We start from the raw sequence: 26302 nt of genomic DNA, 5'->3' as shown, positions 1-26302 counted from the left end.
GCTTATGTCAGGAAATCTCAAAGCTCCAAAGATTTGAGAGATTTCCAGTGTGTTTTAGCACAAGGTAGAAGAGTGATATTTTAGAAGTGTTACTTCAAATACATTTTTAATAAAGAATTTGAAATTTGTTATATTAGACTACACTTAAAAAGACAAATTTATAATTTGATTTTTAAAAAATTGATCTTATTATAGTACTTTATAAATATTACAGTAATTTGAATTTAAAAGATTGGCTTTGGGAAATATCTATCACTAAATAGGTATTTTTCTACTTGTTATTCAGCTTGGATTTAAAGATACTATAAAGTGCATACTTCCCTACATTTCTCCACCAGTGTATTTCAACCTTAATCTTGAAAGAACTGTGTCTAATGGTGTAAAGATATTTCAGGTTATGTGTTATTTAATCTGAGTTCTCTTGTGAAAAGTGATATATTCCATGATAAAACAGAGTTATAAACATTATTTAAAATCTCAAACAATATGTGTCAGCTATTTTGCATTTTGCATTTTTCTTGCAAGTCACAGTGACACAAAACCCCAAATTTTGTGACTTTTTATACTTCTTTTACATACACGCTTCAAATTTTGAACATTTTTATTGTAGTATAAGGTGCTATAAATATAATGTCCCCTCCTTATCTGGTGTGGTATTTGCCATGAAGGAATATTATAGCTTAGGGATTTCATGAGTAGTCACTTCTTTTTCATGATATGTCATTTGCATTTTATGTTTTTCTATTCTGTTGTTGGGTAGCCTTTCAAAGAAATTAATAAAAGTTCATGTAGTTGGCAGCAAGTACAGCAACACAGAATTTAGGCACTCCCTAAATTCAATCAGAGTTTAGATAAAACACAGACTACATTAATGTATGGGCGCTGTTATAACCTCTATTAATATAGTTGAAAGCCGTTAAGCACCAGTGATTCTCAGAAACATAAAAAAGTTTGTATTAAAAATCACTGAACAGTACAAAAATGGGAACAATACATATAAATTAAATTCAACGCTCAACTTTATAAAACACCTTTCTTTATAAAAGATGGCCTATGTTTGCATGCATTTCATGTTGCTGTAAATACAAGGTTTTTACTGGGAGTGTTCAGATGCTTAGTACTTATTCTATGATTTTTCTCTTTAGATTAAAAGAATATGAATTTTTACCCAAAACACTAATGTACTTTTATTTTCATAGTGTTAGGGGGCCCTTTTAGAGGAAGTTAGTAATAAGAATGGCAATATTTACTGTTGTCTGCATTTGAGTGGTTCACAGCTGAGCACTCCTCTTGTGTATTCAGTGACAAATGGCAATCACTTTATCATTTATCTTATGACAAATAGCAGATTCAGCCATAAACTGCTGGCCGTAGCAAACTTACAGGATGAAGTTCTTTATTGTTTATGGTTTGTGGGTTGATGTATTCATGCCTTGTTTATTTGTGAAATGAACAAAAATCAGTAAGCAGGCATGAACAGAAATTTGGCCACGCAATCAATTGTACTTTTTTTCCTCCAGTCTTCCAAGGACCTTACAAGGAAATTCGCTGAACTAGGTCTAAGCTGTAAGCTGCCTTTAGAAAAAAAAAGTCATTAGAGGATGCACCAAATTGTGACATTATGCCCTTAAGCCAAAATAACACTGAATGGAGTTCCTACCTCGCATTAACCTCCTGAATAAGGGTCTTAAATTTGATAGCAAGCTATTGTCATAGACAAGTGGCATTGGCCAACAGTAGAAGGAAATTACCCCACTATACTCTCACAATTTAAGCAATACATTAAAGTTTTCACTCTGTTTCATACAGTTAAAGGAAATGTGCAAGTCAACTATGTACAAGAATATAAATTGTATCTGAATTGCATATATCAACTGTATTGTGATTACATGTATGCTTAGAATATTATTAATTTAGCTTATGTAATTGATAAAGATTGAAGCAGGTCACATTCTGCAACACATGTTTGAGATTGAAATGCATAATTCTGGATAATAACAATAGTGCCTTAAATATGTTTTAGCAGTACAATAGACAAAAGATATCATTTCTAATTTTAAATCTATTTTTTCCAAAGTGACTTTGAGAAACTTAATATGACTGAATAGATTATATTCTATTATTAGCATAGCTTTTTAGGTTGTGATGATGCATTATACTGGATCTAACAAAATGTGTAGAAATTCCTGATCTACTAAGTTAGTGAAAAATCACAAATAATCATAATGCAGTTAGTAGTATAGGGAGATAATCTTTCTTTAAGAATAAAGGAAAATAAAGAAATATTTTGTTATATATGAATAGGAAAAATAAAATACCTCTGTATGATATGGAATAAAGTTTTTATATCAAGACTATTGGTTGCAAATCAGCAGAATGAAGTAAGGCATAAAAAATTTTACTAATTTTCGAAACTCAATTTGGAAAAGGTGATGTTTTAAGGTAAAATAGTGTACTCATTTAATGAAATTTTAATATACATTTTTGGTTGTATTCTTAAATGTTTTGTAAAAAAAGCCATTTGATACATAGTCTAAGACAAAAAAAATATAATTAACTAATTTGAATAGTCTCTAAGCAAATGTCTATAAGTCCCATAATTTTGTGTTATAAAGAAAAGGTATTTGCTTATGATATATTTATCTTTTACATCCTTAAAATCTCTGCCAGATAAACTAACCAAAAATAAATTAACAAAACCAAAATCTGTCCAGTTAATGTCCATGAAGTGTATAGACTAGTGGTGTTAAAACTAATATTCTGAAAGGAAACTGAAGTTAGAGGTCCAGAAAAAGCTATTATGCAGCTCTAAGATTTGCATATGCTATCTGCTTGGCTCATCAGAGGTGAATGATAGTTTCCACTGCACTTAGTTACAAGCCAATCTAGATGCAGTTATTTGCATAAACAATTTGATTGGTAAGCATTGCTCTATACCTCTGTTTTGAGAACTTTTGGGGGAACAGAGACTATTTTGTTATTTTTTATTAGTCCCTACTTGGGGAATATTTCCTTTGTTATGACAGAAAATGGAAGACAAAGTAGAATGCTATACAGATGAAATGTTATGAAGCGAATAATGTCAACAAGGAGACAAGGCATAGTTTATTATTATTTTTTTTTATTTTTATTTTAAGTAAGACTAATAAATTTACTGAATTTACTTTGAAAAAAGAAAATTCACAATGACCCTAGTCTATAATTCAGCCACTAACCTTTGAATACATTTTTATATGCTTTTCCCTCTACATCTTTATTTTTACAAAGCTGCAATGATTATGCACTTGAAGTTTTATGCCGTTTTTTTGCACTCAGCAGTAGATAATCTTCCATGCAATGTATTTCTCAAAACAAGTTTTTGTTTAGCTCTTTGATATTCTATCAAGTGGTATATTCATTAAACATCTCTTGAATGACTAACCTCTGCCAGTTATTGTGCTGAAACTTGGATGTAATTGTTATGACTATGTCGATGACTGCCTTGAGTTTATAGTCTTGACAGAAAAGTGGAATGAAGAAAACCAAAAAGTACAAGGTGATAAATGTGGGGAACATTGAACAACTCAAGAAGAGGCATCTATATCAAAATAGAGACCATGGAGGGTTTCCCTAAAAAGATGATTTTGAGCTATTTTTCTTTCCTTTTTTTCTTTTCTTTCTTTCTCTGTGTGTGTGTGTGAGAGAGAGAGAGAGAGATAGAGAGAGCACGAAAGCTAACGTGTGCACACAGCATGTGGGAAGGAGAGGCAGAGGGAGAAGAAGAAAAAAATTCCAAGCAGGCTCCTCCTCTAGCATGGAGCCTGAGGCAAGGTTCCATCTCAGGACTCCAAAATCATCACCTGGACCAAAAATCAAGTCAGATACTTAACCATCTGAGACACCCTGGTGCCCTGAGCTAAATTTTGATCCACATTTTAATAAATAGAAACCACCCATGTAAAAACAGTGTATGTTAGGAAGTTGGATAGTATTTCTTGACAGACAAGAAACAGCACTGTTGAAAACAGGATATATTCCTGACTAGATCAGGTCAATACAAGTGAAAGGTCCGTATTGCTGTGGGAAGGGGGGCTGCAGAGAGCAGAATTGCAAATGAAATGGTACTGTGAGCTATGATTGAACATTATCCTGGAAGAAAAGAGAAGCCAGTGAAATGTTTTAAGGTGCTAGTGAGTATAAAATAGCTGTCATTTCTAAGAAAGAGCGTGACTTGGGCAGCAGTATGTAGATCAGTTTGTGGCAGGGACAAATTTGGAAGTAGAAATAAAGGGAAGGAGCTTCTTAAACTAAACCACTCTTGAAGTGATAAAGATTTCAAGAGAAGTGGAAATGGGGATAAAAAAATTTTTGAAGGAAAAATTCATGGGACATGGTGAAGTCTTGGTCTTCAATTGGATGTAGGAACCAATGAGAAAGAAGAGTTCAAAATAAATCTCCGATTTCTAGCTTGTGAAAGTATGTAAGTGACAGTGTCTTTTACCAAGAGCAAAGAAAAAGGAAAAGCAGATATGGGGAAAAGGGGATCGTGAGTTAAGTTTTGAAAATATTGAGCTAAGGTTTGCCTGTACTACCCAAATGGAGATGTAAAATGTTGATATACGTCTCTGGATCCCAGCAGCAAGAATTGTGAAGGAGTTTGGGGAAGCATCTGTGAATGTGTTATTGAAATGTCAACAGAAAGGTGTAGTGAGAGGTAAGGGCAAGTAGCTAAGAATGTGCAGTAATTGGGGAATATTAATATTTCATAAGAACATGACAACTTCATGGCCATGTATATTCAGAAAAACAAATAAGAAGTTGTGACCAAAGAGAGAAAGAAAACTAAGAATCAAGGAATATAAAAGTAAAGAGCCTCAACAAATGGTTTAAACAGAAAAGGGGTAGTCAAACATGTCAAATATTGCATAAAAGTAAAAGAAGCTAGAAATAAATTAATAGATCATAGCTGCTTTAAATGAGTTCAATGGAATGGAGGAGGCAGAAACTAATTTCAATGGGCTGAAAATTAAAAAGTGAGGAGCAGAAAATTCAATGTAGATTATTCTTTCCAAAACATGGATTATGGGGATGCCTGGGTGGCTCAGTGGTTGAGTATCTGCCTTTGACTCAGGGTGTAATCCTGGAGTCCCAAGATCGAGTCCCGCATTGGGCTTCTTTCAGGGAACCTGCTTCTCCCTCCGCCTATGTCTGTTCTTCTCTCTCTCTCTCTCTCTCTCTCTCTCTCTCTCTCTGTCTCTCGTGAATAAATAAATAAAAACTTAAAAAAAAAACCAAAAACATAGATTATGTCAGAAAGTGGTAAGTTAGTTAATAGACAAAAACGGTATAAAAGTAATTTTTTTTTTAGCTGGGGACTTTTGAGCATATTTATTTGCTGATAAGAAAAAATTAGTGGAAGAAGAAATGTTAATGCTTTTTATAAAAGTGAAGGTGATGATTCACAAAGCAAGCCCCCAAGGATGAGGAATGGATTTGAAACCCAGAGCCCTGGTGGCAGCCCTAGCCCTAGATAGAAAAGAAAGGAAGAAGGCTTGAAAAACAGTTAAGTTTTTGAATAGGTGAACTTGATCTTTAAACTAAAAAGAAAATATTATAAAGTGAGTCCAGGGATTTATGAAAAGGCTTAGTGTTGAAAAATTCAAGCAGAGATGTAGCTGACTAAGGATATTGAGGAATTATTAAGCAAACAGATTCACTTACAGACCTTACATTTGTAATGGTAGCCGGAGATTTTCTTCTGTGTCATTTATCAGCTCAAATTTGAGGTGAAAGTCTCTTAGGTGTTTTTTTGTGGTTTTTTTTTGATCTGGAGTTTTGTGGGTTGCATTATGAGACCTAAACACACAAGAGAGACAAAATGTATATTGAAGACAGAAAATAAAGAAAACAAAGTTTGCTAGTGAATAGAAAAACATAAGTGTAAAGCATTAGAAAACTTCGAGAAAGTGAAGCATACTCTTCCAGTAGTAGGAAATGGAAAACGGCTGTGAAAATAGTATGTAGGTCATGGGCAGGACAATTCTCCCCTTAGAGTTTTTTATTTACCCATTGAAATATAGAAAGCAGTTCTCTTAATTGAGGCCAGAAAATAGATTACAAAATAAAGTAGTAAGGCGGCAGGGAGGTAGTTAGAAAATAGAATAATGCAGTTTAAAATTTCAGGAAAGGAAATGTTACCGCACTATACGGAAGGCGTTCCTCTTTCAGGTGCTATTACTCTTTCAGCCAGGACCTTAGATTCTAAGCACGCATTTACTAATCCTAGTCTTTGTTTACATATTTATTAATGATAGATGAATAGGGTTTAGCTCTGTGTATTTATTCAAGAGTCCACTCCTTCATGTAATCAATAAACCAAATCTTATGGGGGGAAAAAAGGGAAGAAAAAGAAATGTTTGGGTGACAGGAATTTAGGGCATGCCGAAGATTTTAGATTACAGAGCTATGATCTTCAAAGAAGTTGGAGAACTCTAGGCTAAAGTGATGGGCGCTATAGCTCCATGCTTGTGGAAATATCAAAGATAATTTCAGTATTTAAGTTGTAAGAAGGTTGGCTCCAACTGCTGAAATCTTCAGCAAAAGTAGGTAAATGACAATAAGTAAAAGTTAAAATAAGGGAGGAGAGATATTCCAACTGATGGCATGACCTTTGAATGAAGTGACTCACTAGGAGCTGGAGAAGGATGAAAAGGGCAGTAAAGGACAAAAAAATGCCTATCTCCAGGGATCCCTGGGTGGCGCAGTGGTTTGGCGCCTGCCTTTGGCCCAGGGCGTGATCCTGGAGACCCGGGATCGAATCCCACATCAGGCTCCCGGTGCATGGAGCCTGCTTCTCCCTCTGCCTGTGTCTCTGCCTCTCTCTTTCTCTCTGTATGACTATCATAAAAAAAAAAAAAATTAAAAAAAAATGCCTATCTCCAAATGTAAGAATTACACATGCTTCATGAGAAGCAAACAAAGTTTTAACAACCTGGAAAGAACCCAGATATACATGATAAAGCAAAATGTTTCAAGATAGAAATAATGTTGCCCCCCACAAGAAGCCATAAATATTCTAGAATGAAAATACATCTATGAAATACAGTTGAAAAGATATAAGATGGTAAAGTAAAATACTGCCTAAAAGCACCAGGATTATATGAAATTTTCTTAGTATAGAAAGACCATGAGATTTGTTCAAAGTGGCATACCCCTAATAAGGTTTTAGTGGTTAGCAAATATCAGACATATATTTCAAAAGTAAGTAAATGAAATTATAAATATGTATAAGTATATAAACATATGGTTACTCATGATTATTCAGTTTTGATTCAAACCACATTTAAGTTTATTTAATTTATATATTCATATATTCCCTATTATATATTTATATATAAATGTATAACAAATATATTTGTATGCAATTTGAATCAAAAGAGTGATCATGAATTTTCCAGGGACAAGACATTTTTGTCAGCTACTTACATAAATATGAACAGTTCAGAGGTTGAGGAGTGGCATATATAGAAAAATGGTGTCAGTTTCATTAAGGAAGAATTATACTGTATTACTTTAAAGAGAGGATCATTGCATGAGTAAATAGACGTAGTTTGAATATCACAAATAAAATTGATAGTATAAAAATTTCAATTCATTGCCAGCCATTATCCTAGACACTGGGGAAATCTTGAGTCTTCCTGAGAAGTATTCCCTCAGCTCTACTGTATTCAGAGACAGGTCATCTCCCCATTTTCCCGAAGAGCATGTCAACTGTAAGCCCAGCATAGCTAGGTGCTGAGGTATTTTTCTTCTCTATAATTCAACATAGGCAATTACACATATTGTCAGGAACACAGTCCAAAATTCTCTGTAGTTACAGAACCTTGACTGAAAGAAATAGTCTCTGGTCAGAATTGCTATTCAGTAATCCATTCTTTTGGATATTATAAAATCTCTTCTTGAATTAAACGAGCAGAGAGCTGTTCCTGACCATGTATTATCTCTTCTCTATAGAATTACTACCTTGAGGGTCACTATAAGAAATGGTTCCAATGAAACTCATTGTTGTGTTCACTATAAAGAGGATGTTGTCCATTAAATTCACAATATCTACTTTAAGACCAGAAATTTCTGTCAGGTGTAAGTATCAGAAATAGTGAATAGTATTTATCCTACAGATTTTGTTTATTTGATCTTCAGGGCATTGAATTGACCAGGTTTCCTTTTTAATAGTGTCTGCTAGAAAGCTTAGACTGATGTTTGTCACTTGCTTGCAGAAAGTGTATAGGTTCTATTTTATGCACCATGCTTACTTATTCCTTTTTTTTCTCAGCTAGTTTCAGTTTATTTTTTCTGTTGTATTTGTGCTTCTAGTTATATGTGATTGCTCCACACAGAGTAGAAATAAAGGAGAAGAGAGTAAGGGAGATTCTACCAAATGCAAAATACCATAATACATGAGTGAGAAAAGAATCTGCCTTCAGTTAACTTACAGTCTAGAATGGATAAGTGATTCACAGAAAAACTATAACGTAGGGGAAAGACAGTATTTTTTTCCTAGAAAGTAATATGCCATGATAAGATGAATGAAGCTATAATAAGAATGGTCAGAATAATGTAGTGCATTATTAATACACTAAAAACATACATTTAATTGGCTCTCTTGCCAAGTTAAGATATACAGATCTACTTGCATGGTAGAAAAAGTTGAGCTGTATTAAGCACAATATCTGTAAGTGACATAAAATTGACACCAGTTTTTTAACAATATGAATGTTTTCCCACTTCCATCAATCTGTTTATATAGCTTAAAATTCTATTGGTAATTTTAACATGCATTTATAACACTGCTTATTATTTTATATTAACAAATACTTTACACAATCTGTATAGAGTGTCAGGGTTTCTTCCATAACTTGTATCTTTGTGTTTATGTTGTATAAGATCCAAATATTTCAAAACTGTAGTTACAGATTTTGAGTTGCACTTTCAAGAGTGATTATTTCATTTTGTGATCATTAAAACTAAGAAACTGAAAAGAATTCTAAAAGATACATAACCATCTGAAATCAGAACAAGAAACATTTATACTTAGAGATTTCACAGACTTTCTTGTTAGCCTCTTTCAATGTTTTACAAATTTAATACAGGAATTTAACACAGATGACATTGGGTTGCAGGAACCCTTGAACTCCCTGAAATCATACATTTCATTCTTGGGTGAGAGTATCTGAAGTACGGCGTTTTCGCGAGAAAACATTTCATGGACTTTCTCACCATCTGTCTACAAAGTGGAGAAGCCACTTCACAAATGGCTGGCATGTCCCACAAAACAAGACATCTTTGAGCTTAATGAATTTCAGAGCTGGTATTTGTTTTAGGAATAGAGAGATCAGCTGGTATATGCAGCTGCAGAGATTGAAGAAGGTCTGGCTTGTTATTTAAAGGTGGTGATGAGTATTATCTTTATGCAATAATGCACAAAGGTGATGTTCCCTAAACTGAGCACCAAAGGAAACAAATTGTATTTAACAATTGAATTAAAAGTGATAATATTGGCTTTTTTCCGTCCATGAAGTAAAATGATTTTGTCATTATGCATTCCTGTAGTACAGAGAGACAGAGCTTTGTTTAGCTATTCTGAAGCTTAAAATCTGACATGTGTAGACAGGAAACAGCATACTGCCATCCAGCCTCTCAAACAAATGTCATTTTTATAAGAATTTTAAGCTAACAGTTGGAATCTGACAAGAAATATAAAAGCTTGTTCTATTCACCCACCCCTCTGCATTATATTTCAGTGTAACCCTGGATTTATTATTTCTGTCAACTTTCTAATTCTTGTTTTTGGGTAATAGACCGAGGATAGATAGTTAGAAAATGACACTTGAAGTTAGTGACATGAGACTGGGGCCTTTGCCTCCTGGTTATAGAAGCAGAATTCTTTCTAGTGACCCAACTGCATTCTCTACTTCCACAGTCTTTAAGCATTTCCAACCAGCCAAATTTTTCTATTATCAAAAATCAGTTAACTGCATGATTTACTCAGACTGATCTCACTAGCTTAAATCTCCCAGTAAAATGTATCCCTAAGAGGAATGAATTGTTAAATTAGCTGAAATTGCACTTTTGAGAAACTGAAACAGGTGTGATTTGAATGCACATTTTACTTAGATTTTAATGCATGATAGAAAAAGAAACTTGAATAGCTAAAAAAAAAAAAAAGTATGTACTCTTTTTAAATTACTTGACTTACCCCAAGTTTTATATATATGGACATAATGGTCTGACTCTTGATTCAATGATTTAAATAAAAGCCTTGACCTTTTGGACAATGGCCATTCTCTGTTTGTCCAAGTATAAGCAAATAGTTTACCCTTAAAATATAAGATAGCCAGGTGTTCTAAATATGCTGAACAATGGTTGTCAAAAGCTGCTACTGCTTTATAGGCTGAGATAGCTAGCTGATCAATATCACTTAAACATTTGAATAACTGATTTGCATGCAGAATTTCTAACCAGACTTAATTTTCTGAATTCATCAAAATACTTTGGGGTCCAAAAACATCCTGTCCACTCAAATTTTTTACAAACTAAGGAGTAATCACTTCTAAATAATATTGGAGCTTTCTGGTCTAAGCTTTTATAGCTTTTTAAAGTAAAATAACAAAACATCATATATTTTACCAAACAATCAATATGCTAGTTGATAATTGCTAATACATCTTTCAAATGCTCTTGCTTATGGTGAAATGCTTAACTATTTTAACACCTTTGTGGGTTTTTCCAAATACTTATTTTAATAACCATGTTTTACTAGATTTGATATAAACACAGTCCATTGTGTGGAAAAATACTGGATTTTTTCCAGTTTAAAAAAATTTAACTTGTTAGCAAGTATTTCTTCTATATTGTTCAAGATCTCTCATGGTCTAGAACAGTAGTGTGGTCAACAAGACTTTTTCGGGAGTGTAAAAAGCAGGTTCTGTAAAAGCAAAACCATTTTAAAATACTAAGATATTTGTCTTTTTGACTGAATTGACATTTGTACTCATAGTGTAAAAACGCTGTTGGGTAAAACTGCTGGTACCTTAGTATAAACGGAGGTAACGGCACAGGCAGTACTAATACTCATTGTATTCCTCATTGCCAGGCATTTACATGGCCAATTTTAATTAAAAATTTACTTGGTGATGTAATAAATGTTAATTATGTTAAATCTCAACACTTTAGTACATGGATTTTTAATATTCTTTCTGATGAAATGTGAAGAACACCTAAAACACTTCTGCTGAACATCAAAGTAGACCCTCCAGGAAAAGCACTTGTGTGATTTTCGGAGTTGTGAATTGAACTAGCCACTTTTTTATGGAACATAATTTTTACTTAAAAGAGCAATCAACAGGCAGACTGGTTTTTCACAACCAACTATTTGATATACATTTTCTTGAAAATAAACAAAATAAACCTGTCACTTCAAAGATAACAAGGTACAGTATTTGTTAGCAAAGAAAAATTTGAACTTTCATATGAAAATTAGAATTTTGGAAAGCTTATATATGCCATTGTGAGCTTGACAGCTTCCCAAAATGTAAAGTTTTCTAATGATATAAGTGATATAGGTGGTGACATTAACTAGTGTGTTTTTTTATATTGCATAATGAACATTACAAGATCTGCATAAGTTGGTGAACTAATATTTCTTAATGACCAGTGCACGATGTTATCAACGGATCTTAATTTAATAGAGTATGAAAAATTCATTGATATGACTTCAGAATCCAAATTGCAAATATTTAAGAAATGACCACTTGCTGAGTTTTGGTGTAGTAACAAAGAAAATTATCTACAATTACATGAAAAGTCTGTGAAATGCCCCTTCCATTTCCAACTATGTAGCGTACATGAGGCTGGATTTTTCTTCAGTTACTATAACCAAAACATTTGACAAATATATTCAGTGTGGAAGTGGATATGAGAATCCATTTTTGTTTTATTAAGCCAGATATTAAATAAATGTGAAAAAGTGTTAAAAAGTACCACTGTCACTAATTTTTTGTTGTGAAAAATAGTCATTTTCATGAAAAGTATTTATCATTGCTATTTTTAATGTATTAATGTATTTTTTTAATTTCTCAGCTTTTATTTCCAAAATGGTAAGTATCTATAAATATAACCTGCACAGTCAAAATCGCTTTGGGTTTCTTAATAATTTTTAAGAGTACAAGTGGATCCTGAGAATAAAAATATTTTGAGGATAATTTATCCAGATAACTTCACTCATGTAGGAAACAGTTAAGATCACAAATCTTTAAATAAACTGATGGAGACAGGGTTTTGATGGTGTGTGGCAGGGATTAGCCAGCCATGTATTCAGTTGCAATTATACAAGAATGTGTTCTAATATTCACTTACTTCCTTACACTTTCTAAGAGATTCATACTTGGTTTGCCACAGTTGCTATTGTTTTTATGCAATAAGGTTGAGAAAATCATTGTTGTGCAGTAACACACTTTAAAACTGGACAAGCCTTAACCAACACTTAGTGAAACAAAATTGTGACACCAAAGAAGTATTTTATTTGTTTAGTACTTTAACAAAAAAAAAAAAAAATGGAAAAATCTCAAATACACAAGCTAACCTTACACCTAAAGGAATCAGGCCTAAACCAAGCCGAAGAAGAGGGATAACAAAGATGAGAGAAGAACTCAATGAAATAGAGACCAGAAGAACTGTAGAAAGATTATCAAAATCAGGAGCTGGTTCTTTGAAAGAATTAATAAGATAGATAAACCCTTAGTCTTATTACAAAGAAAAAAAGACTCAAATTAATAAAATCATGAATGAAAGAGGAGAGATCACAACCAATACCAAGGAAATACAAGTTATTTTAAAAACAGATTATGAGCAACTATATGCCAACAAATTAGACAATCTGGAAAATATGGATGCATTCCTGGAAGCCTACAAATTACCAAAACTGAAACAAGAAGAAATAGAAAACCTAAACAGACCAATAGCCAGCAAAGAAATTGAAGCAGTCATCAAAACTCCCAAGAAACGAGTCCAGGGCCAGATGGCTTCCCAGGGGAATTCTAGCAAACATTTAAAGAAGAAATAATACACATTCTACTAACGCTGTTTCAAAGGATAGAAATGGAAAGAATACTTCCAAACTCGTTCTATAAGGCCAGCATTACCTTGATTCCAAATCCATGACCCCACCAAAATGGAGAATTACAGACAAATATCATTGATAACATGGATGCAAAAATTCTCACCAAGATGTTAGCGAATAGGATCGAACAGTACATTAAGAGAATTATTCACCATGACCAAGTGGGATTTATCCCTGGGATGCAAGGGTGATTCAACATTCATAAAACAATCAATGTGATAGATCATTTAAATAAAAGAAAAGACAAGAACCATATGATCCTCTCAATAGATGCAGAGAAAGCATTTGACAAAGTACAACATCCTTTCTTGATTAAAACTCTTCAAAGTACAGAGATAGAGGGGACATTTCTCAATATCATAAAAGCCCTCTATGAAAGCCCACAGCGAATATCATTCTCAATAGGGAAAAACAGAGATTTTCCCCTAAGATCAGGAACACAAGGATGTTTAGTACTTTTCACTTCAAATGGTTAGTTTTGGCTCCCAAACTTGCATGGCTAGTCAATTTTATTATCTTCAGATCAAATGCAAATTATTTTGTTAAAGAATAGCTATAGCAAATCAAGAAATCCAAAATTCTTGAAAAAAGTACTGAATAGAAGAATTCATATGATTTATAACATATGAAATCTTACCATCCAAGGCAATTAGCTTTTTTTATTTTTTACCAAGTACTTGAATTTTTAGCAATTACTGATAAGCAAGTATATACAGATCATAATTTAATTAAAAAAGTAAATGCTAATTCCATCATATATAGTAGGGCAGCAGTTCTGTATTTTCTGTTCTCATTATTGCTTTAAAAGTAGCACAAAACATATTGAAATGAAACTAGTATTCTAGGATTTGAGACTGAATAGATCACATGTACTCTAGTTAGTAATTGTTCTAGTACTACTTACTGATTGAATATATATACATATATATTCATATACACACATATATATTTTTGAACTTGCCTTCTGAAAGTTTAACATTGAAAGGGTTTTATTAAAAATTATGCTGAGGGGATGCCTGATGGCTTAGTGGTGGAGCGTCTGTCTTTGGCTCAGGACATGATCCCAGGGTTCTGGGATGGAGTCCCACATTGGGCTCCCTGTGAGGAGCCCGCTTCTCCCTCTGCCTATGTCTCTGCCTCTCTCTGTGTCTCTCATGAATAAATAAATAAAATATTTTTTAAAAAATTATGTTGAGGATATTATTATGTTGTTGTTGTTGAGGATATTATTGAATTAATTGCGTAGTTCAGATTGATTAATAGTTATTGCAAATCAGGATTGACAGATTCTTTTTTTAAAGATTTTATTTATTTATTTATGAGAGACACAAAGAGAGATAGGCAGAGACATAGGCAGAGGGAGAAGCAGGCTCCATGCAGGGAGCCTGATGTGGGACTCGATCCCAGGACCCCAGGATCATACCCTGAGCAAAAGGCAGATGCTTAACTGCTGAGCCACCCAGGGGTCCCAGGTTTGACAGATTCTTATTAATAGTAAGTCTCTAGAAAATCCAAAAGAAATTGTGATTGGAAATCTTAAGATAATTCTAACCTCTCTTTTTTTCATGAAATCAGGAAGTGATTCCTGCCAACCTCTGCCCATAGAACATTTCAAGTCAGTTCAAGTGCAGCTCAGTGAGAACGCAGTGTTACATCTGCCTCATATAGGTAGGAAGGCTGCTGGTAAAAAAGAGGTTATATGTCTTGTAAAAAGTTGGAAAATTATAGGACAGGAAATAGACTTTATTACATAGACCTACATCCTTTTAGAATGGGTCACCAATATCCTCTACCTTTCCATACATGTAATTTCATTTCTTCCAGTGCCCATGTGATAGCTTGAGTATAAAGTGGAAGTTGGGCACAGGAAATGGGTAAAATGTTTTGTATACTTTTCATGAACAAGCTTTCCATGTTCTAAGGCTTTCTTTAGAGGAAAGTTTGCTTTTCTAGGGCCTATAATTGTTGATAATTAACTCCATTTTTCTCCCCCCTAGAATTCCATTCTTCTTCTACTCCCTATTCTCTTAATCCTCACAGTAGCTTGTAGTTGAAAGACTGCTCGTCTAAATCAGGTCTATAACAATTGACGTATTTATTAGTCTTAGTTTTAGTGTTTGGGGAATTTTGACATATGTAAGAAATAAAATACTTTTATCAGAGCTAAATATTTCAGGAATATTGTAACTGTTCTCTTTCATTCTGGCCATGTGGCAATGTAGAAAAGGTAGGATAAGTTTGTGGAAGATGTGATAAAGAATCAGGTGAATGGGAGTTTAGAAAGCATGAGGTACATGGAGAATAAATATTATGGTTACAAGTCTGGGAATTGTCATCTAAGTTCCTAAAACCCAAAATAGTAGCTAAAGACTATATAAGAGATTATAAGAGATCCTTATATACGAGACCCAATGTGCTTCTGTAACTAGAACAAGATGCAGGGAGAGCTACTATATCAAGATTTTGTTCTGTGAGCAAATGATGCTAACCATCAACTAGAGAATAAATCTTGAGTCCAAAATCAAAACATCTTGCTTTCTTGATGGACAGGGAATTGAGAGAAATAACTTTGTTATTGATGAGTCCTCATATTAAAGGGGACCATCAAGAAAGAATATTAACCAAGATTTTAGACTATAAAACTTCTAAGGCAAGATTGAGAGTCAAATCATATAGGTATCATATATGTATGTGGATATATAATTATAATGTGGATATTTATATGATAATATGTATCTATATAATTACATATATAACTACAAGATAAAATTAGTATTATTTGTAATATTTTGCAGTGTAGGCATTATTTTATTTTTTCTTTATCTAAATTCAATTTGCCGATGTATAGTGTAACGCTTATCACATCACATGCCCTCCTTAATGTCCATGATGCAGTTACCCCATCCCCTCTCCCACTTCCCCTTAGCAACCCTCAGTTTGTTTACCAGAGTTAAGAGTCTTTCATGATTTGTCTTCCTCTCTGATTTTTCCTCATTCAGTTTGTTCTCCTTCCGTTATGGTCCCTTGCACTATTTATTATATTCCATATATGAGTGAAACTGTATGACAATTGCCTTTATCCAATTGACTTATTTCATTCAGCAGAATACCTTTCAGTTCCATCCATGTGGATGTAAATGGTAGGTATTCATCCTTTTTAATGGCTGAGTAATATTCCAGTGTGTGTGTATACACTACATCTTTTTTTATTGTATAGGCATTTTTTAATTGAATGATATGGATTTTCTATTTATCAGCAAAGTGACTGAGGAAACATATATGCCCTGAGAAATAAAAAGGAATATCTATGAACACAAGTTCAAGACTTTATTTCAATTTGAAAAAATATAACAATACCTTATATGTGCCAAGCACTGTGCTTGGGGTGAGATATAAAGATGAGTGAGAAATTTGAATCTGATATGAGTGATATGCCAGATTAGCTCATTTATACAGAAAAATGGGGATGGATAGCTTTCCTGCAAACTATATTCTAAGATTTTCCTCTCTTGAATCATTTTTTGGACTGTAATTCCCCTTAAAGAACTCTAAATCCTGCCAACTTTCAAAAGAGAGAGTTAAAGGCATTTATTTTAACATAACCACTGTCATACTCTGATGACAGAAATGTTATCACTGTTTCCAGTAGATTTAATTCCTGAATCAAGGGTCATCTCTTTGAAGTTTTCCGGATAGAGAAGAGTTAAATAACCATGCAGAAAAGTAATGGAACTATTTAAACTTATTCTTACCCCCAAATAGATACTATTTAAATGAGAACATATATCTTAAAATGAATGCTAATAATGATAGGTAAGACAATGGCCTTCAAAGTTCATGGCCTAACCACTGAAACCTATGAATGTAATCTTACATGGCAGAAGGGATTTTGCAGATATGATTAAGTTAAGGACTTTGAGATGGAGAGATTATCCTGGATTATCCAAGTGGGCCCTAAATGTAGTCACAAGTTGTTATAAGAGAGGGGCAGAGGGAGACTTAGAGTGGGGCAAGGTTATATGACAACAGAAGCAAAGGGAGAAAATGTGATGTGATGCCAGGCCATGAGCCAAGGAATGCAGGTGGCCTCTAAGAGCTGGAAAAGGCAAGGCAAGAAATTCCCTCCAGAAGGAACCAGATCTGCCAACTTCTTTATTTTAGCCCCATAAGACTCATTTTTAATTTCTGACCTTCAGACAATAGGAGAATAAATTTGTGTTGTCTTAAGCCATTAACTTTGTGGTAATTATAAATGTCCAATGAATTGCATTAGGTAGTGCTGAAGATTTTACATTTTTTCCTTCCAGTAATTTTCTAAACAGAGGAATTAGATGACACAATCTTCTACAGCAAAAATGCACACACCTGACAAATTATTACTATAATAGGTTTCTGCACTTTTGCCCTTCATTACACATACCATAGAGTGGTTGTGGCCCACAAATGTATACCTGTGACCCATCATAAATTAGTCATCTGGTCTCTGTTATTTCATGTTGCAGAATTTGTTGTTTATTCAGAAGAAATTTGTACTTACAAAAAGGGAGTTGCTTCTATTAACGCATACTAGATCTTAAAATTTATGATGATTAGCTGTCATTACCCAGTTACAAAAAGGGAAATATTATCATTGTCAGTCTATAAACCTATTTCATTCAAATAATGCACTTTCAATAGCCACACTAACTTTTTAACTGAAGGTAAGAATGGGGCTTCCATACAAATAAGTTTTATTTTAGAACTTTTCTTCTAATTTCTTTTTTTTCAGTTTTTTTGAAGTATAATTGAAGTAAGGTATTGTATAAGTTTAAGGTTCATGACATAATGATTTGATATATGTATATATTATGAAATAGTAAGTTTAATTTACATCCATAACCTCATATAGTTATATTTTTTCCTTGCAAGGAGAACATTTAATATCTACTCTTTTAGCAACTTTCAAACATACAATACAGTATAATTATGTGTAGTCATCTCCAAGTTCTTGTCTGTATTCTGACAGTAACTTGGAAAAAATTATAGTTCAAACACTTTAGTGTAGAGAAAATTCACTAATCTTAGAATGAAAAACAGCATTCATAGCTTATACTCCTTTTATGAAATACTTGACCTTAAGAATATCATAGCTTCACTTTTAAATAAACAATTTAGATGATTTTGAAAGGCCCTTCATATCCCACAATTTGATCTTGTGAAATACCCTTTATACTAATGATGTTTAATTTATGGGAATAATAATATTTGGCACTAAAATATCAATGGGTCTAATATTTTCCTTTTCTTAAATTATAATGCTGTTTGTGAAAATATTAGTCCGTTTTCAAATCTCATTTTAAACTACTATCAAATATGAAGTTTAAATTTCAAGTATCTTAGGTCATTTTATGGAAATAAATTATAAAGTATCAAGTTAACAGCCAGTTTTTCACTACTTGGGATTTAAAGCATATATTTGTTGAGGAAATTCTGGGACAATCAGCATTTTCATAGTTTTCTTAGGGTAGGAAGAAAACACCACTAATATTATGGAAAACCTTGGCAAATCAGATTGCATCATGAAAATACAGTCACCCACTTCAGAAAAGTACACAGATAATATTAGAAAGGTTTTGAGATCAATGGTAAGAAAGCACTTTAAGCAGCTGTTGAATTACAGAATATGTGTCTGCTTGTTTGACATACTTTTTGGAAAGGTAAGTAGATAAAAGAGGCACTATTATCAAGAAGCAAATAAATCCAGTGTTTACAAAATCATTTCAGTTAGTTTAAGAACAAACACTCAGATAAGTCAGCATTTCAAATCCAGTGCAAAAAAAAAAAATGTTACACCTATGTTTTATAAAGCTGTAAGAGGCTCAGAATTACTTACTTCAACAAGTAGCAATTTCTGTTAGAAGATGCATGAAAAGTGTTAACCTCATGGGAATCCATTTGTGACAACAGAGCAGAAAGCAGTCCCTGCTCTGACAATAAAAAAAGTGACAGATAATATGGAAGTAATCAATCTGAAAGGTATAGAATATTTAAACCATGAAATGCCTAAAAAGCCATAAGCGAGATCTTAAAATCAATATAGGATGCTACTGAAAGACAGAGTAATGACTCAAGAATAAGAATATTATACTGTTTCCAGAAGGGCCTTGTGAAAATACTATGCGTTTGTATTTTAAAAAGAAAACATGATTGTTATATTGTTTCTATAAAAAGAAACAAATGATGCTATTTTATAATATTAAATGACACAATATAGAACATTGTGTCCATATAAAAGACAGAATTTTCTAGCATTTTGGTCTCTATTTAAGAACTGAACTATTTTGATGAGAACAAAACCATATTAATCCTTAAGAAAGCAAAGTTGCAGAGAGCATAGAACCCAATAAGTGCTTAGGTCTGAAGAGATTTAATTGGTTTTATTAGTACTTCACTTAAAATATTTCTAGATTCAAGGAATGTAATTACTTCCATCTAGGAAGCTCAGAGGCATTAAATCACATTTGTCAAGGTGTTTGACTGGAAAGTCAAAAAGCAGAAGTATTTCCTGGTTTAAACTGGAAGATCAACCACAGAAATTAAAAGTATGTCTGAAAGGAAAGAAAGAATGCTGTATTCTGGTAGTCCTTGGAACATCCTTTTTAAATAAACAATCATTTCTAGTCATGTTTAAAACTAAAGAATGGAACTGGCCATCATATTGATTTCTCCAAACGATGATATTATTATTATTATTATTATTATTATTATTATTATTATTATATGTTGACTGCTTTGAATCAAATGTATTCTGGATAGAAGGGAAAAAATATCTTCCTAATTTCTAAGATAAGTATATGGATAAGATGTTTATAACTTTTCCTTATGAGCTGAAGCTAGATAACTTTGTTGCCAACTTGGTATGAGGTACTAAATACTTGATTTTCATATTGTGCCAAAGTATTACAGTAGAAACATGGAACCTGAGAAATCTTGTCCAGTTGATTCCTGTGCCTAGTACTTCTTTTAGGAAACAGGGTCACAAAGTTCAGTAGTGGAAACCTTCATCGCTCCCCACAGCTCCAATTCCTCCCAGAATCTTTCAACTCCAATTATACCACACTAAACAGTTCACTACTTTGAGTTTTGTTTTGTTTTGCTTTTGGAGAGAGAGGGCAGAAATGATAGAAAATTAAGGAAATAAGAGGTCTTGTTAAAGAAAAAAAAAGAAAGAATTAGCTTTAGAGTAGAGATACTTTGGAACAGCCCAGAAATGGTGAAGCGAAATTTAAATTACAGACATGATAGTCAGCGCTATTTGTTTGCTTTTACGTGTCCAGTAATTTTGCTGTCTGAGAGACTTTTTTCCCCTTATGGGTGATATTTCCATAGATTACAGATTATTTAAAAGAAAAAAGGTTTCTAGATGACCAAATATCAATATTTTCAGATACTCTTTATCCCCAATGATATATAGCCATAGACTTTTTTTTCAAGATTTCTCTTGAAATATTGTGACCACTTTTTAACCAAAACTTCCCCATCTTACATAGAAATAGTCCCTGATAAAATGCATTTTAAATGCTTAATTGTATGGACAACTAAGCATAGATCAGCAACTTTTCCAATCAGTTAACCACAATGAAATACTCCCCAGTGCTTGGGGAACTTTATGCTTCTGTATCCTTTCCACACTGGACTTCTAGACCTTGTTCCTGGCCTTCATGCAAACACTAGTTCTGTCAACAGGCTCCATCTCTTCGTTTTTAATCCACAGTATGGGTATTCCTGTTGTCAAGCTCTCATAAGAAAAGTCAACCATCAAGTTTCTTCACAAACTGACCGAAACTTGCTTGAGATATGTAATATTTGAGAGACTCAGTTTGAAGAACACAAGGTATTTGTTACTAGATATTTTCCTAATTTATATTTTTTTCATTTTAAATTAGACCACCAGAAAGCAGTATACGTGGAATTCCCTAGATCACTGTCACTGTTTTCAATTTGATTGATTCCTACTCCTCTTCCTTGATTGATTTCCTTCCTTCTACTTACTTTGGGTTAAATTTCTCTTTATTTTTCTAGCTTCTTAAAATGAAGTCTTAGATCATTGATTTTAAATCTTTCTCTTTTTTTTTAATACAAGCACATAATGTTATAAAGTATTTTCTAAACACAGCTTTAGGTACATCACACAGATTTTGATAATAATTTTATCTTTTTATTTTTATTCTGATCTATATATTTTCAGAATTTCATGTGATTTCTCTTTTGACTCATAAGATACTTAGGAGTGTGTTGTTTATCCTGAAAAAGGAAGAGAAAAAACAAGAAACAAGTATGTTGTTTAATTCACAAATGTGTCAGGATTTTCTAGATTTCTTAGTGTCATTGGCTTATAATGAAGTCTGTAATGATCAGAGAACATATTCTGTACAAATTCACTTTTTTTAATAACTGAAACTTAATGTTATATTACTGCATATTGTCTGTTTTAGTGAAAATTCCTCGTACATTTGAAAATAGTGTATATGCTGCAGTTGTTAGAGACAGCATTTTATAAATCTTGATGCTGCTGTTCAAGATGTCTGCAAACTTAGTGATTTTTTGTTTGTTTAGCCTTTTGTCTGTCAATTACTGATAGAAGGTATTAAAATCTCCAACAATGGCTATATTTTTCTAGTTATTTTTTGCTTTTATTTTGTCAGCTTTTACATTACGTTTTTTTTTTTGGCTGGGTGTACAGTATACTTTATTGATGGTACATGACAAGGTAGGGCTCCCCAAACCTCTCACCTTCTTCAGGGGGGTTTAGGATGGAAACTGTGGAGGTCAGGGGATTCTTAGTGTGTTGGGGACTCCCTAGCAGTTGAGGGCCTCTCTCTTCCTCTTGCTCTTGCTGTGGCTGGTGGTCCAGGGGGCTCTTACTCCTTGGAGGCAATGTGGACCATAAGATCTACCACCTGGTTGCTGTAGCCAAATTTATTGTTATACCAGGAAATGAGCTTGACAAAGTGGTCATTGAGAACAATGCTAGCCTCGGCATCGAAGGTGGAAGAGTGGGTGTCATTGTTAAAGTCACAGGAAACAAAGTGGTCCTCCATGTACTCCAGAATGCCCCTGAGGGGGCCATTTAATGCCTGATTCACCACCTTCTTGATGCCATTATATTTGGCAGCTTTTTCCAAGTGTCAGGTCAGATCCATGACTGACACTTTGGGGATGGGACATGGAAGGCCATGCCAGTGAGTTTCCTGTTCAACTCAGGGATGACTTTACCTACAGCCTTGGCAGTGCCAGTGGAAGCAGGGATGGTGTCTGGGCAGCCTGTTGGCCATCACGCCACAGCTTCCCAGAGAGGCCATCCATGGTCTCCTGGGTGACAGTGATGACATGAACAGTGGTCATGAGTCCTTCCACAATGCCAAAGTTTTCATGGATGACCTTGTCCAGAGGAGCCAAGCAGTTGGTAGTAAAGGAGGCATTGCTGATAATCTTGAGGAAGTTGTCATACTTCTCATGGTTCACACCCATCAGAGACATGAGGGGATCAGCAGAAGGAGCAGCAATGATGACCCTCTTGGCTCCACCCTTCAGGTGAGCCCCAGACATCTCCATGGTGGTGAAGACTGCATTGGACTCCACAACTACTCAACACCAGCATCACCCCATTTGATATTGGCAGGATCTCTTTCCTGGAAGATGGAGATGGACTTTCCATTGTTCACAAGTTTCCCATTCTCAGCCTTGACCATGCCATGGAATTTGTTGTGGGTAGAATCATACTGGAACATGTACACCACGTAGCTGAGTCAATGAAGGGGTCATTGATGGCAATAATATCCATTTTGCCACAGTTAAAAGCCCTGGTTACCAGGCACCCAATACAGCCAAATCCATTCACTCCAACTTTCACCATTATGTCTCAGTGACAAGGCTGGCATTGCACCAGAAGATATGGCTGTCCATTGAACAGGGAGGAGCAGAGAGCCTGCATTACATTCCTTGAAGCTCTAAATAGAGATCCATACACACTTATGATGATTATATCTTTCTGATCAATTGACTCTTTTATCTTTATGAAGTGTCTTTATCACTGGTAATCCCTTATCTTAATGTCTACCTTGTTTGATACTAATATAGTCATGCTGATTTCTTGATGCCTATGTCCACACGGTATATATTCTTCTTTCCTTTTACTTGGTCTGTCTCTTTGTATTTAGAGGTTATCCTGTGTAGGCAATACATAGCTGAGTCTAACAAACTCTACTTTTTACCTGGAGTATACATTCAAATTATTCATATTTTTCATATTTTTATTCTTTACTGAAGTTTCCCATTCTTTAAGCTCATCATTTCCATGTTTTCCTTAATTACTTGAATCTATTTACAACAGCTGCCTTAAAGTCTGGCAGAAATTTCATCACCCAGGCCATCTTGGGATCTGTTTCTATAGGGCTAAGTTTTATCTTCTCTATGAACCACAATTTTTTATTGTTTGTTGGATTTTCTACAGACTTGGGATACTCTTTTATCTTTCCTTTAAGTGGTTTAATTTTTGCTTTTCTTACTACAGGGTATAAGAAAAATCTATGTCAACAAAGATCTCTTTTCATATCCTCCAGTTTCTGCCCATTTTGGTTACTCTATAGTGCCTTCAGATACTTGATTTTCATATTATACCCACAGAATATAATTGCTATCTGTGGGAAGTATGCTGCCATCACCAGAAAAAGAACTATAGTTTCCATTGTGTATATGGGTTTTTCTGTGAAAAGACACAAGATTTTTAAGAATAATAATTTATCAGTTGAATGTTAAAATAAATATTGCATATTTCTTGTTTTCATATTTCATTTTTCATCTAATGTTTTACATACATTCATCACACATATATATTTTACTTACAAATTATGTGCAGTACTGGATATATTATTCGCAATTTTGCCCTGTTACAATTTAAACTCGCCTGTCTCTGTCATTAGTTTTCAAAAGTATGATTTTTTAAATTGCATAACATTTAATATATAAATAGGTCATATTTTCTTTTTCCAATTTTTTATTTTTAAGGGTAATTTTTAAAATTTTTTTACTTCCAAATTGTTTTATTCTTAAAAAATGCAATGATAGTTTTTGTGAATATCCATTTTGCTTCTATTTATTTTTTCATTATTTATTAGTAGCAAGGGTATTATAGGTTCAAAATGTTTAAATCTTTACAGTTAATTGATAAATATCAGGCCAGAATGTTTTAGAAAAATAAGTATATTTATAATAAGATTCATAGACATTGCACATAGGCCTAAAATATATGAGATGAAGTAGATATGAATTTAGTTAGAGATGTTTCCTTGGTATATTTCTTTGTATCTTAACCTAATTTTAAATTTAATTTTTTCAAATAAAATATTTAAATAAAACAAAGATTTAAATTGTACTTCAACAACAAGAGCCCCCAGCTCCACTCTTCTACATCTCTCATTGTCCCTCCCTAGATGCAGATACTTTAAAATCTTTTCTGGTATTTACTATTATATTTCTAAATATGTACTGTCTGCTGTACTTTATTATTTTTGTTTCTGTATTAAATTACTATGCCTATAATTATTAAAGTATGTAGCATGAAAAATGTTTCATGTAACTTTTTCTCTTTTCCGGGTTAATATTTGCATCTTTTTTTATTTCTTTGCCAAGTTTTTTATACACCTAAAATGAATTCAAATCTGTGATTGTTTTTTCTTTGACAAAAAAAAAAACCAAAAAAACAAAAAAACAGCTTCTTGCAGCTCCTTTCTTGCCCCAGTTTGACTTGTTGCCTCTTGTTTTTTCTGCTTAACTATTGTCTTGTGTCTGCCTTTCCAAGTCATCTTAGGAATTCTCTTTGCCACTTCCTTGTGTCAGATTTACTGCTTCCCGGAATCAACTAGACTTTTTGTTTGTTTGTTTGTTTGTTTGTTTGTTTGTTTGTTTGGAGGTGTAAATTCTGTAGAGGCTTCCTGGGAATATTTGAGAATCTATTCATTAACTTTTGCTCTGTAACAATCCACCCCAAAACTTAGTGGCTTAAAACAAGTGTTTGTTCAGTTCTATGGAGTCAGCTGTTTGGGTTCTTGAGATCTACCAGTTCAGAGCTGGAGAGGCTAAAATGGCCTCACTTCCTTATTTGTGACTTCATCTGGGATGACTGATATGGCTGGGGCCTCACTCCATGCACTCGGTCTCTCATCTTCGGAGACTAGCTTTGGCTTCTTTGTGGTGATCTCTGGGTTTGCAGTAGCATGAGAAGGCAAGCCGCGGTGCACAACCACTTTTTGAGCCTCTGCTTTGGTGTCATGTTTGCTCATGTGTCAATATTCGAAGCAAGTCACATGTGAGCCAAACCCAGATTCAAGGGGTGGGGAAAGGTATGCCATATCTTGATTGGAGAAACTGCAAAATATTGTAATCATTTCTTTTATTTTTTTAAAAGATTTTATTTATTTATTCATGAGACAGAGAGAGAGAGAGAGAGAGAGAGGGGCAGAGACACAGACAGAGGGAGAAGCAGGCTCCATGCAGGGAGCCAGTGGCGAGACTCAGTCCCCGGTCTCCAGGATCACACCCTGGGCTGAAGGCGGCGCTAAACCACTGAGCCACCCAGGGATCCCTGTAATCATTTTTTTTAAAGCTACCCACGTTGAATATTTGAAAATGATTTTAGTTTGTCCTCCATTGTGATTGATAATTCCCTGGTTATGGAGTTCTGGTTTAGCAGCATCTCCCTTTATAGTTTTGAGCCATAATTTTCTGGCTTCTGTTATCCTCAGAATTCTGACATCATTCAGTTACTGATCATTTGTATGTACACATTACTTCCTTCCTTTCCTCTTCCTATGTGGAAACACTTAGCTTTTCTCTTTATTCCTAGTATAGTGAAATTTCACAGTGCTCTCTTTTGACATGAGTCTATTTTCATTAATTGTGTTAAATAACAGGTAAGCATTTAAAATCTCCATCACATGCCCTTAGTTTAGAGATATTTTCTTGTATTTTATGGATAATTTCCTTTTATCCTGGTCCCCATCCCTTTTTACTTTTTTTCTTATTTTAAGAACATGTATTTTTTACTTTAATAGTAATATTGCTATTGATACTAATTGTGACATTTATTGAGTGCTTGCTTTGTACCAA

General features: G+C 33.8%; 1 protein-coding gene across 1 annotated transcript in view; it reads left to right on the top strand.

Moving 5' to 3' along the window:
* The window catches only part of CCDC178 (coiled-coil domain containing 178), a 371851-nt gene that overhangs the window by 152416 nt on the left and 193133 nt on the right, over positions 1 to 26302 (top strand). The gene's annotated exons all lie outside the window — the stretch shown is intronic.

The sequence above is a fragment of the Vulpes vulpes genome, chromosome 13, assembly GCF_048418805.1.
Source record: "Vulpes vulpes isolate BD-2025 chromosome 13, VulVul3, whole genome shotgun sequence".
NCBI lineage: Eukaryota > Metazoa > Chordata > Mammalia > Carnivora > Canidae > Vulpes > Vulpes vulpes.
The sequence above is the reverse complement of the archived record's forward strand: the minus strand, read 5'-3'. Positions and strand labels throughout refer to the sequence as shown.